The following is a 19,342-nucleotide window of genomic DNA, read 5'->3' on the forward strand; positions in this document are numbered from 1 at the left end:
CCTTTCCATCTTAATTTTATTTTATTATTATTTTTTTTTGGGGGGGGGAGGGGGGGTAGGGCAGGAGGCCCTTAGTCCCCTTCCCTGGCTACGGGCCTAATTAGAAGAAAAGCACAGTGCGGAAGCGAAGAAAGCCATACCCATTATTGACACTTTTTTCCTTCACTTCTACCAAAGAATTTGTTGTATCAGCTGCAATTAATGAGAAGACTGTCATGAATATCCGTTACGAAGAACCATCGCGTCATACTTCCCGCTCAATTTAGCGAGGGAATTATTGGCGCCTGACGTCGATTTTCTTTCCAAGTTTAGCAGAGAAATTCACGTCACTTGACGTCATGTGAGCTCAGGTCACGGGAAGTCAATTTTTCCGCTAAATTTAGCGGGAAAAGTGATGTCGCGTGACGTTAATTCTCCTCAATTTACCGGGGACACTGAAATCACGTGACCACGCCATGCGACCACAAGTCACGTGATGTCTATTTCCCAACGAAATTTTGCAAAACAAGATTGAGGTGACGTAAGGCGTCACGGCGATTCCGGGGAGGCGTTGTGTGCTCAATTATTCCGTGCTCCCCAGACTTTGTCCTCAAAGTCAGGCTTGAGTGTGTTATTTTTTTATTATTTTTTTTTATAGGGTTGACATTGAACTCCACCGAAAAGTTACCCACTTGTAAGTTCGAGAACTTCCAAATTGAAGCGTCCCTCGTGTTATCAACCGTTCAATCAAACCTCGATCGATATACAGAGTCAACCGGCGATTATTTCATTAGAAATCCTAGGAACCGCAATCCGGTAATGGCAAATTCACTCGGTGAGCGTTGAACACAGCAGGAGTAGAGACTGAAACAAAATGCCAATATAGAGCTGAAACTCACGGATCGATTCACGAGAAATTCGCTGTGCTATGTTAGTTCCCCTAAACTGCTTCTCCTACGGACTTCAAAATAAATCAGGGACGATTTATTTTACTCCCTTTCTCTGCACACGCGCAATTTTATGTGGCCATAAAAATTAGATGCGTGTGGTGACGGGAAACATGTTATTATGAGGTGCTCAAAAGCTTACGTTGATGGCAACAAATGGTTTCTTAACTTTTCCAGCTACCAGGTAAGCATTCAGATGCATTCTTCATACTTCGTGCAAAGCCTATGTCAAAGTTTGTTTTGTAAATGTTTTTAGCCAAAAGGTCATGCGTATTTACGCCCATACAGATGAATATTTCCTTCTGAATTGAAACGTTCGGCATGTAGCTAACGGCTTGTATTTGTTTCGCATTGGTCGCGATTCGGAACAGCCCATGGGCCGACAGCAGGGTGAAAACATTAAATGCGCTGCGTGCAACCCGACACAAAGTAAAAACACAATGCAGCCGTATTTCGATGTATCGACCCAGCCGTTACAGGCAGAATGGACCGATCTCAGCAGGTAGTTTGATACGCCACCGCTGTCGCTATGCATCACATCACAGTTGGAGCGCTGTGTGAGCGGAACACGAGCTCTCTCGTAAACTGGCGTCTGCTTCCTATGAACTACAGTTATGGCGGCGTCACACATAAGTAGAAGGCTTAGTGAAATCAGTTTATTGCGTTTCTTGATGAACTTAGTGGTCGCTGACATCCAGAGATGGCCTTTGGGGCACGCGCCATCGTTTCTTTTTAGATCGTCGCGGATTGCGTCGTCCTCGTTTTGAACATATTATTTTTTTTCTGGAACGCTTCTGGCAGCTGGCGAAGTTATTTCGAAGCGTCGCGGCGTCCTCTGTCCCAACGTTCCTAGATGAAAATCAGATGAGAAGCTTCCTTGAAGGTCTGGTGTCGTTTCGTGGCTCGTTCGCTCGGTGCCGCTGGCGACGACATCAGCCTATGGATAGGGTCGACCAAGCCGCGGAAACGTTGAACGCACATTGACTGCGGTGGGAAGCTATTAATGCGAGAGCATTAACTGTCCCCTGGAGCGCCGCCGGCGTTGTTTGTGACCGACGAGAGCGGGCAACTAAACAGAGGGTGGCGCGCGCTCGGCAACCCTACAGTCACTGGATCCTGGGAAAGTCGCGCTAAGCTCCCCGTATGGTCGCCATCTTGGTCCGTGAAATAAGCAATTTCTCCTTGACCCTTCCGTTCTACGTGAGCCGAAATGGCTATACCACTACTGTATTTCGTCTAGGCTTAGCATGGATGGACTGGAAAGGCTGTGCAACCGCGAGCGCGTAGCCTTGGCTGCCTTGACTGGAGCACTCGCTGCACGAGCGCTCGTGCAGCCGCCGAGGCTTCATCGAAAGCGAATAGCCCGCGCTTTTAGCATGCGCGGCTAACACAAGTCAATGATAAATATATAGAGTTTGAGACTCCTACCTTAAGTAGACACCAAAGAAACACCTAATCTGTGGAAAAAATTAATCCATGTAAAACACCGCCTAATTTAAAAAAATGATCCCCCGAAGTTACATATACCTACTTAAATATTATAGAAACAAATGTTGGATCTGACTTCTTAGTCTCAGGCTCTGCCCAAGATTACTGTAGTTACGATAGATAAAGAAAACATAATGGCGCTTGAGTACAGTCAATGAGTAAATCGAAAGAGAGGCAACCTCATGCTAACAAAACCTGTTATGTTTTTGCTTTCTCCTTTCCAGCAACAAAAGATTTGTCGGCAACATCTCCGTAATCCTCTTTCTCATCATCGTCGGTCCCACAGCAGTCGTGGTGGCCCTGTCTTTCTGGTCATGTAAGAAGCGTTTGCTCTCCTTCATTGCTGGCTTCTTGGAGCACTTTTCAATGTCTAACCCTAGGATTTTAGAAGCCGAGAACATTCTAAACGCTGATTTACACATTTGCGTTTCCATGAAACCGAGTAGGCTGTGCAGCGCTGTGCTTCCTTGTAGCGAGAAACCACACTGGGGTCATCTCTCGGGTAGCCCTGGAAACTTGCGACTGACGTCCCTAGAGAAAAAGGCGATTAAAAATCGAACCGGAATCTGAAATCTAGTTTAAAATCAGTTCGCACACAATCCGAAGGAGAAAGTCCGGTTCGCACAGACCAGACGTTGCCCCATCCGGTTAGAAGGCAAAACGGTAAAAGTCCGGTCAGACAGTCTCCTGTTTAGAGCAAGCGGACTTTGCCAGATCCGGTTAGGAGGCAATTCTGAAACACAATGAATAGACAAAATCTGGCTTACAGTAATCAGACTTTGCTAGATCCGGTTGGAAGGCGAATTGAAAACATTGTTGTCAGATAGTCTCTGGTTTGCAGAAGATAGACTTTGCTGAATCCTGTTAGAATAAAAATTATAGTGTCCATGTGTATTTACTTTTTTCTTCTTTTTTTTCTTTCTTTCTTCGCGTGCATCATTCCTTACGGATGAGCTTGAAAGGCTATGACAATGTTGTGAACAAAAACTTCTCATAGATCACACAGTCCTTTCCAAAATCATTCTGAACACGCCAACGGTGTCCTATCTGATGGCAGCGCAATCCTGGTGGCAGCCGAAGAGCCTCTGCATGACGTAACGCTTTATGGAACAGCCCAAGCAGGCGAGGCTGCTCGCTAGATCGTGGGCACCGCAGCCATTTTTGACGACCGTTCAATATATATTTATCGCCATCTTATCGAATCAAGATGAATACGTAACTGTCGAAACAGTCGGTGATCGGATAATTCAATCTGAAGCATTTGATATTACTATCGAATGGGGCGAAAAAATGTAAATCTCCTCGAAGGAAAGGTTGCTGTGTTGTTCTCGGTTCAGCAGCGATTTCGGCCTTCAGCGAGCGGCCTGCCCTGCTCGGACTGCTCCATTGAGCGCTACCTGCCATGAAGCAGTCCTTCAGCTGCCGCCTGGATAGTACTCCAATGAGATAAGACACCGTTCGCGTGTTCCGGATAAGTTTGAGGAGCACTGTGTACGCAATTGGTCGGAAAAAGATTGCAGGGCCATTGCTCTGTACTTTGTTTTACCTTAAGGAAAGACGCAGCCGACGCAAAAAGCTGATGGGACATAACGAACAGCATAAAATCGCACCATTATTGTGTTCGTAATGTTTGTGTACGTGTCCCATCATCACTGAACAAATCATAAACAGGAAAGTCCCAGTTACATGCGCTGCTGAAGCTGCTTTATTGGTCTCATGATCTCGTAGCGTCGGCTGAGTATGGCCTGTTTACACACTTGCCACTTCTTGGGAGCGAGTGCCTTGAAACTTCCTACAATGTCTTACGACGGGAGTAGAGTGCCTGTATAGGGTCCCTACGGGAGCCAGAGTTGCGTGTCCATCCCCGTAGCGCCGTCTTTCCTGCACAGTATGTTGATCCTGCTCCTCACGTGATCGGATCTCGGCGAATAGCGGAGCGGCGGCACGTGGAAAACAGACACACAACTCTTGGCTCCCGTAGTGAGCCTATACAGAAACTGTAGACGGGAGAACAAACTGGGCGCCACCTATTTGCTAGCAATGGAACACTTGGCGGTCCCGTACCTTTCCTACTTTTTTGCTTATTATTCTTTCTTTCTTTGCCTGAAAAGCTTTTATCAATGTTATACGCGGCCTTTTCTTAGAAATAATACGTACCGGTGACCTCTCCACTACCGCAAACCATTCGCTTTAGTGAAATGCAGTTCCGGAGTCACCGCATAGATGGCGCCATTGTGCCAGCCTCTCCTCGTAAGAGATCTCAAGGAGTTTTAAGGCACTCGAATCTAAGGAGTCACAAGTGTGTGAACAGGCCTTTAAAGTGAAACGATGTACAGTCATGCGCAGTTAGAAAGCTACATCATGGATGACGCCGGGAGCCAGTGGGTTTAAAGACCCTTGTTCTCTCGTCGCAATGGGGCACAAGGCTGCATAAAGGCCCGTTCACACACTGGCCACTCCTTAGGAACGAGGGCCCTAAGACCTCTTCAAATCTCTGACAACGAAAGAACACAACGGCACTCTGGCGCAACCTATACGGCACCCTGGAACGGCATTTTACTAGAGCGAAGGTTTGCAGTATTTGCGAGGTCAAATGTACTATCGGGTTCAAATGGAATGCGAACAGCAGAGCGTGTGGCCGGCGGTACATGCCTCGTTTTCTGGAGGCGTCTTGAAACTGACGAAAATGCGCGTTGTAGAGTAGGGCGCTGCGAGGGTGTGGGTCCTACTCTGATGTGTTTGGCCCTCTCCCAGTGCAACCCAAGCTTCGACGCTGCGCCGGTGGTGCGATGGAAGTTTCGTCACAGCCACTTTCGTTGGCTCGGCATCAGCCATGCGAGAAGCTCGCAGTTCACAGCAGGATCAGGCTGCTTGCGCGCGCGTCCGTGGGAGCATCACCGCAGCGTCATTCTAACTTGCGTAGCTTTTTTCTTTTTTCAATATGTTTTGTCATTTTCTAGGTTAACAGTATAGCCGAAACTTTGCGAAATTTGAGAAAGAATAACAAGAGGGGACCCAGGACGGCTGTTGACACCTAAGTAAAGTCAATTACTTGTCAAACTTTTATATATGAGCTCCCAACGCTTGCCTTGTGTCGCTTCTAGTTCTTGTGTCTTGTGTGTGGCACTGGTATTGCCAAAATGCAGTTCCGCCAGCTCCTGCATTCACCGAACTATTTTTTAAAAAAAAGCTTTAACTTTATGATTGACATTTTGCAAACAGCCAGAATCTGGCTCAACGCGCGCCTCAAATAATCACAACGAGTTCCAAAAATTCTGAAGTACGAGGCATGGCGCCAAGTTTGCATTTTCACTAGTTTTCTGAGGGTGAAATGTCTCAGTAACAACGCTGTTTCAAACCAAATGACCGTGACAAGATATACCACGGAGTACCTTTGGAATATGTGCTTTCCCCCAACATAAAAGCAACATCTAGAACGAAGAGTCAAGACGGGACCCAAAAGCTCGCCACTCCAGTTCATCGGGGACGTTCTTCTTTCGGCACCAGCCCAACGCGTGCTTGTACAAGGATTTAAGTTGACTCTCCCACCAAGAAAAGACGCCATTGATAAAGTCCTATTTTTCTGGAAATCGCATCTAAATTGCCTTAGGAAACATGCTCACAGATCATCAATGACGAACTCGAATGCCTAGCCGGCCTACGAAGCCCGGACACTCCAATCCAAAGATGACGTTTGCCTCAATGGCGCATAACCTACACCACCTAAGGCTATGCCTCTCAGACAAAAAGGGAGAGTTTGTAGTTCTGATTTCTCGGAGAATAGCCAAACATGCCATATCAAAGAATTTCAGACCGGTAGATAAAAAATTAACTTAATCATAAAAAAAATAAAAACATCTTAACATTAATCGAAAAGGAACAACGCAGAAGCCTCATCAGCAAGATCAGAGGATCGTAACAAGCTGAGTTGTGTGTCGTTTTCTCGGCGAAAAAACACAAAAAAAGTGGGGTATCTTTGAGCGCCTTCGTATTAAAGAGACACACTTGGCAAGGCCATGTGTCACACGTTTTGGCGAAATTTCTATCACAAGTTAAAGTAACCGAATATTTAAGAACACCAAACTCAGAAAGAGTGATTTGCTTCCTTAAAAAATGCAAAAACAAAAAAGATTGTGTCATTGTTCCGCGTTCTTTCTTAGATATCCAGGACATCTGCTATTTGATTCCCCATGTCGCCTTCCTGCTCATCCTCGGAAAAACCATCGAGGAGCAGGGCCTTCAACGCTTGTAAAATGCTGCTGGTAGGAGCCTCGGTAGCTTCTTGGAGCTTCTAGGTGTCTACCTAACTGCTACTGTGGTATCACGGCAGAAGTAACACTATGTTCAAAAACGTGGTGTCTATATAATATCTCGAGTAGCCCCATACTTAGGCGATTTGTACCTTGCAGCATGCGGGAAGAATATCCAAGAAAGCCTAAAAGGTCAACGCATCGAGGCTATATCTTTTCGTATGTAGATGACTTTCTTATACTGTGTAATAGCGATGCAGACGAGCCGATTAACAGATGTTTAAACGCTGTCCCGCGCACTTCTAAACGCAGCTGCCCAGGACTATCTTTCACCCATGAACTTCCAGTAAACCGAACCGCACGGTTTCTTAATCTCTCCTCAGAGTTCAAAACTAAACCCACGTGTGCTGGACGTATAAAGCCTGTTCCTCCAAAGGATTCCTTCCGAGTAACTCAGAACACTCAAAAACTGTAAAACGAGGGTTGGCCACCAAAGCTCTCGTCGCGGCCTTACGAGAATCTTGCCCTCATAAGGTCGGTCGCAGCATTCAAAAACAGGTGTGTAGACTTTAGGACTTTGGGTAGACCACTCTCCTTATACTGCTATGCAGACAACTCTGGAAGCAAGTGCGACAAAAACTTAAGGAAAATGCACAATCAACGAAAAAGAAACCTCCCTAACCTTTCGTGGTGTTGCCATACGTCCACGGGCTAACACACCGCCTAAAATCAATCGTCGCCCGACTAGGCATATATGCCGTCTGCTCAGCCCCCAACAAGGCATTTGCCATGTGCCGTGGGGTGAATTGCAGGACTGACAAAAAACAGAAGACCACCTGCGGCACCGCGCACAGAACACCTTACGCCCCATGCGAGAAAGGAGTTGTTTACAATATTCCATTGTCATGTGGCAAATGCTAGCTATAGGGCAAACTGGGCGTTGTATTGATGACCACACCAGGCAGCATGCAGCTTCCGCGGGCGCACTAACATCAGTTGGCCACCTTCCGGCGCATTGTCAAGTATGCCAATAAGCTCCTGATTTTTTAAACGTCATCATCGTAGCAAGAGACAAAAGCAGCTTGCAAGGGAGATCCTGGAATCCCTGGCCATTGAGGCGAGCGGAGCTGACCGTGTTAGTGCCGCCTCCATTGCGCTATTTCCCCCCAAAAAAAAGCTGTAAGCGCAGGAAGCGCCCTATATGAGCAACAGTGTTGGACAAAATACTCGATAAAAGTACTTAACTTAACTTACTAAATACCTGCTTCATAAGGTATTTAATATACTACTCAAGTTACTTTCACTGTAAAGTAACTTGAGTAGGATGCAAATGCTGCGAAGGGTGATTCAATTGCTTTTGAAGATACTTCCGAATTGCGTGATTTGTATCGACGTCAGTGCCAAACGCAATTATACAGTTGCGCAAATCTGGTTTGCCAGAATGGTTTATTAGCACGCAACAGGTGCTGATTCTCGAGCCTCTCGACGGACATCCGTCGTTTGCGCTGGAAGACATCATCTCATAATTTCGGTTTACTCTAACAAAAGGAAGGAAAATCGCTAAATTCAATACTAAGCAGATTAGGTTCTTTATCTTCATTGCAGTTAGAGCGAAATAAATACGCAGAGCGGTTGTCTAAAATGCAAATGCTTTAAGGTAACTTTAAACAATTGTACACGTAGAGCTGAAGCCTGAAAGCAAGAATGAAAGTTCAAACGTACCTTTAGGTACTTCGGTATATTGGAATTTTAAGCTATACCCATGGAGAGCACCTTTGTCTTGGAGAGGCATAGCTTGCATTTCACTTGCAGAACCCTGCCTTTCTCGGACACACATGAAAATTAAGGTTTGAGATAAGGCCATGGTAGAACAGAACCTTCGTCTTCCATCATGGTGAGTATGACAGCTTGAGTAAGTGAGAGTATTGCAGAAGGGAAAGCTAAGGAAGTATTTCGCAGTCTATGGAGTGTCGAGAAGGTGGCTTTTATAATATGAGAGTAGTTTTTTATGGTGTTACCATGCGGATGCTGCCGCCTTGAGTCTCACGGTGTTTTGTGTCAGCCAGCCGGCAGATCCGCCGCTAAATCAGAGTCCAATGCCTGATCGGATCGACTAACCATCGTTCGAGAAAGTCTCGACTGACACCTGTTGCCAGGCGAGAAGTCACCGTAGCTTATCGGAGCTAGCAACAGGATTTGGTTGCTGGAAAGAATGTTTCCGTTCCTTAGTGCCACGCCGATGGCACTTCATACCAAAAAAAACTCAGAAAATTGCGGAATCTCAAAAATCTATTTGAGATAATAAGTACAAGATACTCAAAAGTGTATTTAAAATAAAGTATTAAGTGCTCTCAATCAAAAGTATTTGCAAGTTACCAAGACAGTTCAAAAAGTAATTTAAATACAGTATCTTGAGTATATGAGATAAGCACAAGCCTGGTGAGCAACCAATTTGGAAATATGTGAACGCTGTTCATCAGGGATCACACCCAAGAAGTTACCCCTGGGAACACAACGTTTCAATTCATGAGTGTCAATGAAAAAGAGGATTTTCAGTAAATGGTTCATACCCAACAGTGTGTGTCTTTTTTTCCCCTCCTTCGTTTTTTCCCCCTCATTCAGCTGAAAACCATTAGAAGAAAACATCACCTCGTTTGCCAGAAGTGTGAAATATAAGTTGCAGCAGTTCGGTCGTGCACGGAACACCTGTGAGCCTTGATTGACGTCAGTTATCAGAACCACGCAGGCGTCCCCGTGAAGGACCTAAGGTGCATGGCTCATGCAAAATAGTGAAACAGCGCGGATGGGAAAAGTCTTGTTTATTGCCAGGGAGCTTTTGTGCCAACAGAAATAATGAACAAGGGAACACACGTTTTGCGACCGACAAAGGCTGGTGCATCAGGTAGCGCCGCAGCAGTAGCTGTCTTGGGCGGCCTGATTTCGTTGTTGTATTTCACAAAGCTGGTATTAGTGAGGAGCCAATTAATACTTTGCGAAGTCAACTTCACCGTCTGCAACGGCAGCCATCCGACGAGATAGACCTTTCATCAGGCAGGATACCAGGTCCGAAGCTCGAAGCCGCTCCCACTCAGCCTTGGCTACCGGCCACAAGTCGTCCACCGAACCTCTCTGCAGAGGCCGGTGGGAGAGGGCCTTCTTCATTGCCCGTCAGGCGTTTTCTATGACGTTTATGTCGGCTCCCTGGGTGGCCAGCTGAGTCTCGAGTGTCATAGTCTCTCTGTCTTGCAACAGTTTGGTCACGGACCATGCTTTGTGGATTAGGCTGCGGTCTTGCAGTAGACAGAAGACATTGTCGCTGAAGCGGCCGTCCAAACGTAACGCAGGAGCACCGACTCCAAAAGCTCTCCGTGAGCCGCGGAGTTGAAGCGGCCCTCAATACGAACCAGGGGACCCAGTCCGTCCTTTGAGAGCGTGCATTAAACGCTCACAGCGCAACGGCAGGTATTGGCTATGCGATGAGTAATACATGCCTTGAACCTAAAAAAAATTAAATTATTGCGTCAGCTCTTATTCGAGTTAAATTTCTCATCTCACGAGAGTATCGTGAAATGGCTTGGCTTGTGCATAAATTTATGGGGACATTAACACTGTTTTAATGGGAGTGTGCTATTTAAGGAGCTAAAATAATGTGCTAGCTTCTCAGCTAGTGAACAAATACAGGGTTATGTCGAATACTCTTTGGGCTAGCTGTCGCGAACAATTTGTAAACTCTCACATAAATATACAGAGCTCATTTCTGGTCCTGTCGGCTCGCCATATACGCTGACGTTGATCCCGGCGAGTAGTGAATATAGATTTATCAGTGAACAGCACTTTCTGCCAGTCTGTTGAAGTGAAAGCTGGATATTGTTGGAGCAAACAAAAAGCGTTTTTTTTCTTGTAGACTGCCGAAAGCATTGGCTTTCTTGTTTGGAGACGGCTACGCTGACCAGCCTTGTACAGTCGCATTCGCAGAGTCTTGACGCCCACGTTGAAGTAGAGTTCATGTTTTATGTCTTGGGCGGTCAGTGTCAAATCATCGCCTACTGCGGCTGCAATCAATCTGTCCTCGTCCTCCATCATCGCCCTCGGGCGTGGTCCATGAGAGAGGTTGTCAATCCGCTGGTTGTCCCGAAACGTCTGCCCTATTCTCTTACTCGTGCCTAACGAGCGTCCACTTAGTCTCCCTATTTCCCTTTGAATATTGTTCTGTTCCCGCAGGGTAAAATTCTGAGCCGCTCGGGAATGGCAACGCTCAGGCATTGTCTGTCAAGAAGTAAAACATAAGCAAGCGATTTATCGCTTTTATAAATATCTATAGACACCTATACGTAATAAAGTATGTGCTCTAGTTCATATTGAAAGCGTGGTATCAGCATTGACCGGTTGCAGCATTGAAGTTCTTTCCCTGAATCGTTTTGCACACGCGTCATAAACAAACGGCATTGCCCGTCCGCGCTGTTTCAAAACGTTGCAGAAGACTGCGCTCTTTGTCTTTAACCAGGGCATCTGCTGTGTGGTTCTTGACGTTAATCAAGCTCCCCGGATCTTGCGTGCACGAACAAAGTGCTTTTGCGCGCTCAACGAAATTACAGCTGTGCTCTGGGAAAGGTTGCTTGTTGGTCAAATATTAAGTTTATACATTTCGTTAACATTTTTTGTGAACGCCGGAGCTAGCAAATTTGCATTTCGGCAATTCTAGTGCCACGCGTTAGCCACAAAAACCAGAGAGGACATAGGGCAAACGCTGGGAGCTGATATAAAAAATTTTTGCCGAGCAATTGAGTTTACTCGGGCGTCAGCAGCCGTCCTGCGGTCCCTTCTCGTTATTCTGTCTCAAATTTCGCACAGTTTTTGCTATAGGCAGCCTGCAACGGCCAGGCGGCGCCAGCAGGGTGAGAGCGCACGGTTATACCCTGTCTCGTTGTAACTTGGCAAACGGCGAACGATAAGCCCCACATTGCGTGCCGAAGGCTTCAAAATGCGCGACGTATACGAGCGCAACGCACACATATTGGAGCATGACGCAGCGAAAAGACTGATACTTCGTCGGAGTTGAGGCGCGCTCCGGTGATACGCAGTCACGTTCGGATTGGCCCGCCAGGGCCGTAGCTTCCGCTCCACTGGCACGTTACGCAATCACGGCTTCCTGGGATACCCAGTATTTCTTGCTTCAGACGCTAGGCTCAGCGGCGCCACCAGAGTAAAAGCTCACGTTTGAACAGTGCAGCCGCCACTCCCAGGGGTACCAACTAGTTCTTGCTTCAGTCGCTAGGTGGCGCCAAACCAAACAGCATTGCAGGTTGCCTATACTGTTCACAAGGAAATGACAACGCGCATTGAGAAAAGAAAAACTACGCAAGTCAGACGGGAGCATGACGCTGCGGTAATGCTCCACATACGCACTGGCAAACAGCCTGCTCCTGCTGTGAGCTGCGAGCTTCCTCGCATGGCTCATGCCGAGCCAACGAACGTGGCTGTGACGGAAATTCCATCGCACCCCAGGCGCAGCGTCGAAGCTTGGGTTGTACTGGCCGAGGGCCAAACTCATCGGAATAGGACGCACACCCTCGCAGCGCCGTACTCTTCAACCAGCACTTTTACCAGTTTCAAAGTCCCACAGGAAGCGCAACATGTACCGACGGCCACGCGCTCTGCTGTTCGCATTTCATTTGAACCCGATAGTACATACTGGTTAGGATAAATGTTAGTTTATAATATAAAGACAAACATTTCCAGCCAAAAAAATAAATAAAGAAAAGGTGCGCGGAAAAATAGAAATTATAAAAGACCTACAAGCGTTTCATGACTGCCCGATAGGTGGCGCCAGTGCGTTCTCTCGTCGTAAAAGAATTTAATGCGGAGAGCAAGTCGTCTGCTTCTTTTGCAGGGGCTGCGGTGACGTCAGAACGACGCAGAGTTATGATTGGCTCCGACTGAAAGAAAGTGGGTAGACCTCGAAGCAAGCTGCCTTCAGGTCTACCCACTATCCTTCAAGCAGAGCCAATCAGGGCTCGGCGTTCTGACGTCACCACAGCCCCTGCAAACAAAGCAGACGCACTTGCGCTCTGCGCGTAGATTTCAAAGGTTTCAGGACACATGGTGCAAAGAAGTCGCAAGTGTGTGAACGGGCCTTAACGCATTTGGGTGCAACGAAACACAAATATCTGTTAGCCTCAACCGTAATTACTACCAGTTCATTGTAGTCCCTGAAATCATTTAAAGAGGATCTAAACCTATCGCACCAGTGGCACCGGCTAGGTAAATGGAAGGAAAACCCAATCCAACGTGGTTGACAAGGACTGCGCATTATGTGGTCGTTAGTGGATACGCGACACGCTCTGAACGGTACACAACTTGCCTGGAGCATCAAATAAAGCGCCACCGCCAATAGGGTGGCACCGGCTTCGACGTCACCCTTCAGAATACGGGAAGGTGAAATTCAAGGCACGGCGGACATATCCGTACAGTGCATAGAACGCATCTTCGACTGGTGTGTTTAGAGTCCCATCTCGCTCATACGTTGAAAGTGTTCCCGAAGTTGCAACAAGGGACGTCACATGTGGCCGGATGTCGCGATCCTGGGACTTGGTGCAAAAAGTTTCAGCAAAAAACATAAACGAACGTGAGCGTCGTTGTCGTCCCGGAGTCCCGACTCCTGGAGAGGAGCGGCTGCTGCAGGTCGCTCTCCAGCAACCTGCAGATGTGTCAGCAACCTGCAGCAGCAGGTCGTCTAGCTGTCACATCTGCTGCTGCGACATCGCTAGAATCACGACCGGTGACGACACGACATATCTGCGTTTTCATCCGGTGGAAATCGAGGGTCCACTTCCTAGGACTCGGTGTGTCCAGCGTCAGCTGGACACACCGAGTCCTAGGAAGTGTCCTAAGAGTGTCCAGCGTCAGCTGGACACTCTTAACTGGACACTCTTAGCACGACTATGGGTGATGTACAGCGTAAGTGTGCGGGCGTGCCTAACCACTTGGCTGTGCTCTCGGAAAACCTAGACGACAAAAAGAATCGGATGGGCAGAAATGACCTAAAAACAAAAATGCCGGCCGGAAGGAGACGAGAACTGGAATGACACAGCGAATTTAGTTTCAAACTTCTTAAAGGAAAACATACTGTGCTGCGAAGTTACACTGAAGAGATAAACACGTAAACTATAAGACGGTATAGCAGACATATCGTCTGTTATATCGGTCTGCCAAACTGTCTCATAGTTTACGTATTTACGTGTTCGGTGCAACTTCGCAGCGCAGTATACTTCAAAATTTCAAACTAGCCCAAATACAAACACTGTTAGGAAGACATTACCCAAAACCTTGGTCAAATTGAGAGAAGTCATCGTCTTGGTCAAAAGAGGACAGGATGAACCAGGCAAATTATTATAAAAATTTTCAGCAATAAAACCAAAGTCGAGGTCATAAAAAGTCGTTTCAAGCTTGAAAGTGTATATTTCACGATAGCTTTGGTCTCTGAATATTTTCCCCCAAGTGTCTTGTTTGGCAGGCTAAAGTTGTGGGAGTTTGCGTACGAATTTCGAACTCAGAAAATTAGACATGAGCTGTCATATGATCAACTACGTACGCCTCGGTAACCAAGCTATTGTGTACCAAAATAAAAACACTGCGGTCATCAAGTTGCAAACTCACCAACGTGAGGGCACACGCCCCGCCGAGTGACTCACTGATAACACCAAAGTGTCTCACCCACCTAGCCGCAGAAACGTGCCCATATTATCCTTTTTCGTGCGAACTTCCCCAGCTTAGTTTCCAAACCAGATGAATTCGAATTATCACTTCGTCATGCCAGCAGGATAATATTGTCGGTACGGAAACGTGGTTGACATCCAATATCAGGCACGCAGAATTAACATTAAGTAAAAACTACATAGGGGGGATCGGTGGCCGAGTGGTCTAGCGCACACCAGCTCGGAGCACGTGGAGCGAAAGCTCGCGCTGCAGAACCCAGGGATCCTGGGTTCGAGCCCCACCCCTGCCCGTTTCGATCTGGATGAGCATCGTACCGGCATGCAGTCGTGTACCACTACTGCGTGATGCACGTTAAAGACCCCAGGCTAGCGGCTGTACCGCACTGGCTAAATTTCTCATCTACAGCTGGGAGACTCGTCGCCCCTGTGAGGCAGACCAAGTTCTAGGCTGTATAAACACACACACAACCCAATTTTTTTTTTTTTTAAAACTACATAAAAACAAACTCTTTCGAAGGAATCAAGTTTCTTTGATGGTAGGAGGCGTGCTTATTGCCGTTAAAGAAGATATACCCTGTGTCCTCATGAAGTTCGATTGCTCTCTTGAATCGCTCTGGATTTTTGTGGAATCAGACCGCAGCCACGCTTTGATTAGTGTTTGTTACCACCCTCCAGGTTCGAACCCTGGTGTCTTTGAAGATGATTTGTACAGATGCCTTAGTACAATAAGAAGCACCCAGACGATATCCTCACACTTGCTGGAGATTTTAACTGCCCTGGAATAAACTGGGAAACAGTGCAACCCTATCCCAGTTTTTTTTTTTTTTTTGCATTCCAGCCACTTGAGTGAGTTTTAATTTTTTCTTCTTTTTTTCTGTTGGAAAAGTTTTAACTAACAGCGATTGTAAAAGTTCCGACACAGGGAAATGCAACGCTGAATATGTTTTGAGTTCCTAATCCCGAACATCTTAATTCAACTAGCATTACCGACCTTATTAGTGATCGCACCATTGTTCATGATGAAACATCTCTTGCCTTAAAGTGACTGAAAAACTACCACAAGCTCATTTATGGTTACGCTCGGACTCATGTTGACACCTTAATCGGGAAACTGCCTTGTTCTCCGATCTATACACCATGACTTGCATCCATTGTTCGGTGAACGATAGCTGGATTGAAATGAAAACTACATTGCAGCGTCTTATTTCCGCGTACCTCCCCATAGTCAGAATGAAAGCCAGTGCCCTTTCACGTCGGTTTACGATGATTAAAACGCTTACGGAATAAAAAGAAAGGTCTATTTCCAAAAGCCAAAATGAGTGGTGTCGAGAATGACTGGTCCTTTGATATCCTATTTTTGAGACAGACTTCCCGCAGGGGGCACCTGTGAAAGCAGGTGTTTGGAGAGTGGCGACTCCACGGACCCTGAGCCGTGCGGGTTCGCCCGCCCACGTCTGGCTGTGCGTGGCTTTCCCGTGTCCGGGGAAAAGGGCATCCTGGTGGTTGAGCCGAGCCCGGGGTAGGTTAGGACCCTTCGGAGCCCCCCGGGCGAGGCAATACACCACTTCGGCTTCCGCTGCCCGTAGACGGGAGTCCTGGCTTGGCCCGACCAAGATGATTCAGTCAGTCGCCACTTCTACTATCCCCTCCCTTCTTTCGCTCTTATCTTCTCATTCTTTTTAGTCTCCTCATTTCTCTTCTTTCCTTTTTCAACTCCTTTGGCGTCAAGGACTAACCTTGGGTGGCGACAGACTTCTTGTCCAAAACCACATTTGGTTATTCGCAACTCCAACGCCTTTATAGGTGGCGGGGCGGTAGTTTCAAGATGGCGGGGCGGTAATTACAAGATGGCGGAAGAGGCGGGGATAGATTTTCCAGGATACCCCGTGCGCCTGCTCGCTGACGCTGTTCAGCGCGCTAAAAATGATTTATTTGTCTACAAATGTGAAGCTGTTAGGGGGGAGGGGGGTATTATTACAGGTGACGGAGATGCTGATGCACGTTAGGAAAACGAGCATGGTGTTATTTAGAAGTTGCAGAAACCTCAAAGTGCGAAGGTTTGTGGTGAGCGAGCGCGTTTTAGGCACCGGCCACGTTACTGTTTGTGGCAGAATATTGTTGAGGGTGATGAAGATATGTTTGCGCTTTGCCTGGCCGTTAGTGCTCTAAAAAGAGAGCCTCAAACGGTGACCGTCAAGCTTCGGAAGAGCAGCAATACACAGTATTGGTGTCTTCGCGTCACGGCCTCTCAAATCGCTGCTTACCGTCTCGGTTTTAGTGTATTGCAACACGTAATCAAACTGTTCTATGGTTATTGATAAAAGGTTTATTACCACAGGCTACAGTGCGGTGTCGCATTACAACCGCAAGCTCGCGCTGCGCCTTTGAAGCACAATTTTCAGTGCGCGCAAGAAGCATTGCCGTGCGCGTCACTCTAATAACGACACTCCAAAACTTCAGTTCGCTGTGCAGCCCACTGACGTCAAACTGATGGCCCCAACTTTTACGAGAGGCTTGATGACGGCGCAATATAAGATATCAAACAGCTAAAGTACGCATCAAAGAGTATCGAAAACCAAAAACAAAAACACCGCGGTTTTGCAGTAGGGCCAAGAAAACCCCGATTACTTTCTCTTTTTAACAGTCATTTACAATTACTTAAACTATTTTAATAAGTTGCACAACTCAACTATCAAGCCGCTCGTGAAAGTTGGTAGCACCGGTTCAACGTCAGTGAGCTGTACGTCCAACTGAAGTTTAGGGTTGTCGTACACTATGAAAAAACTTACTATGAACATAATCGGCGTGTTTAGAGGTTTTATTTATTGCTTTATTGAGAATAAATGTTTTAATATACCGTACATTTGTTGTACCGTGTTATTTGTAAAATTGCGGTCCCTCTGGCCAAAACTGCGCGTTCTAAGCTCTCGTCACAAACGGCTGGCTAACACAGACACGCTTAAAATGCTTCGAGCATTTCTTTATTTGCTTTGTATTTACCCGAAAGCAAGTACGGGTATACTGTATTCTTAGAGTGCTTGGAATAAATGGTCATGTTCCTTATAACGGCCTTAAAACGCGAACCCATTCCCGATTTGTATTGCTCGACATACCATTGCGCGATGAGTTTTCTCCTACTTATGGCAAAGAATAGACTTTCCGTAGACCGTACATAGAGTTCTTCATTATTAGCGGGAGCGTTTTCCGTTACCTTCAGCACAAATTGAGCTGGCGCCCATGCACAAGACTAGAAATCCGCAGCGTATGCGATACACAAAAAGTCCCTAATGAAATTAGACCTCCCGGGCCTTTGTGCAAGGCTGTTGTGAGGCGGAGCACAAGAATTCCTTTTTTAACGCGCTCACTTTTTTCGTTAAAACGGCTTCATGCATCAAGACCGACAGTCCCCGCCACCTTTACCGCGTTCGCCGTCACCGCTGCCGTCCCCGCTCCTCTGGTTTTCCTTTTGTCCGCGGGAGGGCGAACGGCGCGCTGGAGTTGCGAATAGTACCTGGGCAGTGCTAATAGTGTAACGGCTCCAGCAAAGCCCTTTTTGTTATGGTCCGTTAACTATTCCCTTGTAGGGCTCCGTGGTGGGCGGCACACCACAGGTTCTGAACACTTTCCGCCTCTTATGGCTGCCCCTCCTCCTAAACCCAGCTCACGACAGCCCTGGAAAAGGCGCTACCTTGAGCACAAAACCATCGAAAAAGACCCTCCTGTGGAAAACTTTACCAAGTTCTTTGTTGTTCATTCTTTAAATGAACAAAAGTCCGTTGCAAAGATATCTCCTTTTGTTGTGTCGAAGGTCCTGGAACATCTTATCGGGTTCTCGTATCAGGCCAAGAAACTCCACTCTGGAGACCTCCTTGTTGAGGTGGATACAAAACTTCACAGCGAGGCATTACGTAAGCTCACAAACATTGTCGATGTGAGAGTGTCGGTGAGTCCTCACCGCACACTTAACACCATCCGTGGAGTTCTCTCCGAAAACGACATTTTGGAAACAAGTGCAAAAAACTCCTTGAAGGACTTAAAGGCGCCGGTGTTGTCGCTGTAAAACGCATAATGTTCCGAAAAGATGGCAGAAAAACCCTATCAAGGCGCGTTATCCTGACTTTCGAGAAACATGCCCTTCCCCAACAGTCAAAGCAGGCTACCTGAACTGCCGCATTTGTCCCTACATCCCCAACCCGCAACGATGTTTCCGCTGCCAACGATTTGGCCACAGTTCACGGAGTTGCAGAGGAAAAGTAACTTGTGCGAAGTGCGGAGGGCAGGACCACGTCGCTGACATCTGCGACGCAGTGGCCCGCTGCAGTAACTGCAGTGGACCCCACCCAGCCTACTCCCGCACCTGCCCTCTGTGGAAACAAGAAAAAGAAATTATTTCACTAAATCTAAGGAAAATATCACATACCCAGAGGCTAAGAAAAGGTTGTCGGTCCTCTCAAAGGGAGGCTATGCCGAGGTGGTGCGCAGGGGCCCTGCACCACGCTCGCAGTCGAGGGCCACCCAGGTCTCCCCAGAGATGCTGGCAATGGCCCTCAATGCCCCAACTCCAGAACGCAGGCAGCTGCTCCCTCAGACACCCTGAGGGAGCACGCAAGCTGCCCCCTCACAGAGTGGGACGGTGGCAGCAGTGCCCACTGTCCCTCCTGGACCCTCCCCGAGGGAGAAGGAGCGAAGCCCTCGCTCCAACTCGCTTGGGAAGGGCTTTTCTTTTAGGGAGCGGCGCGACTCTCGCACCGCCCTTGGCTCTAATGGAGTGGAACCGATGGAGCAGGACAATTTGCCCAGCTCCTCCTCCACTCCTCCCTGTGGATCGGGCCGAGAGCGGCAACCGCCCTCTCGAACACCCGATCAACCGAAGCCTGCAGGCAAGCCTGCCTGCAAAACTAGGGAGATGGAAGTAGCAGCTGGGGCTGCTGATCCATCCACAAACCTGTCTCACCTCGGAGAC

General features: G+C 47.4%; 1 long non-coding RNA gene across 1 annotated transcript in view; it reads left to right on the forward strand.

The window, feature by feature from the left end:
- The first annotated feature begins 2,639 nt into the window (after positions 1 to 2,639).
- LOC121835482 overlaps positions 2,640 to 19,342 on the forward strand; it is a 32,151-nt gene continuing 15,448 nt past the window's right edge. Inside the window, exon 1 of the long non-coding RNA XR_006077610.1 lies at positions 2,640 to 2,730. This is a non-coding gene — a long non-coding RNA (uncharacterized LOC121835482). The remainder of the gene's footprint in view (positions 2,731 to 19,342) is intronic.

The sequence above is a fragment of the Ixodes scapularis genome, unplaced genomic scaffold (genome assembly GCF_016920785.2).
Source record: "Ixodes scapularis isolate PalLabHiFi unplaced genomic scaffold, ASM1692078v2 PGA_scaffold13__105_contigs__length_92229423, whole genome shotgun sequence".
Lineage (NCBI taxonomy): Eukaryota > Metazoa > Arthropoda > Arachnida > Ixodida > Ixodidae > Ixodes > Ixodes scapularis.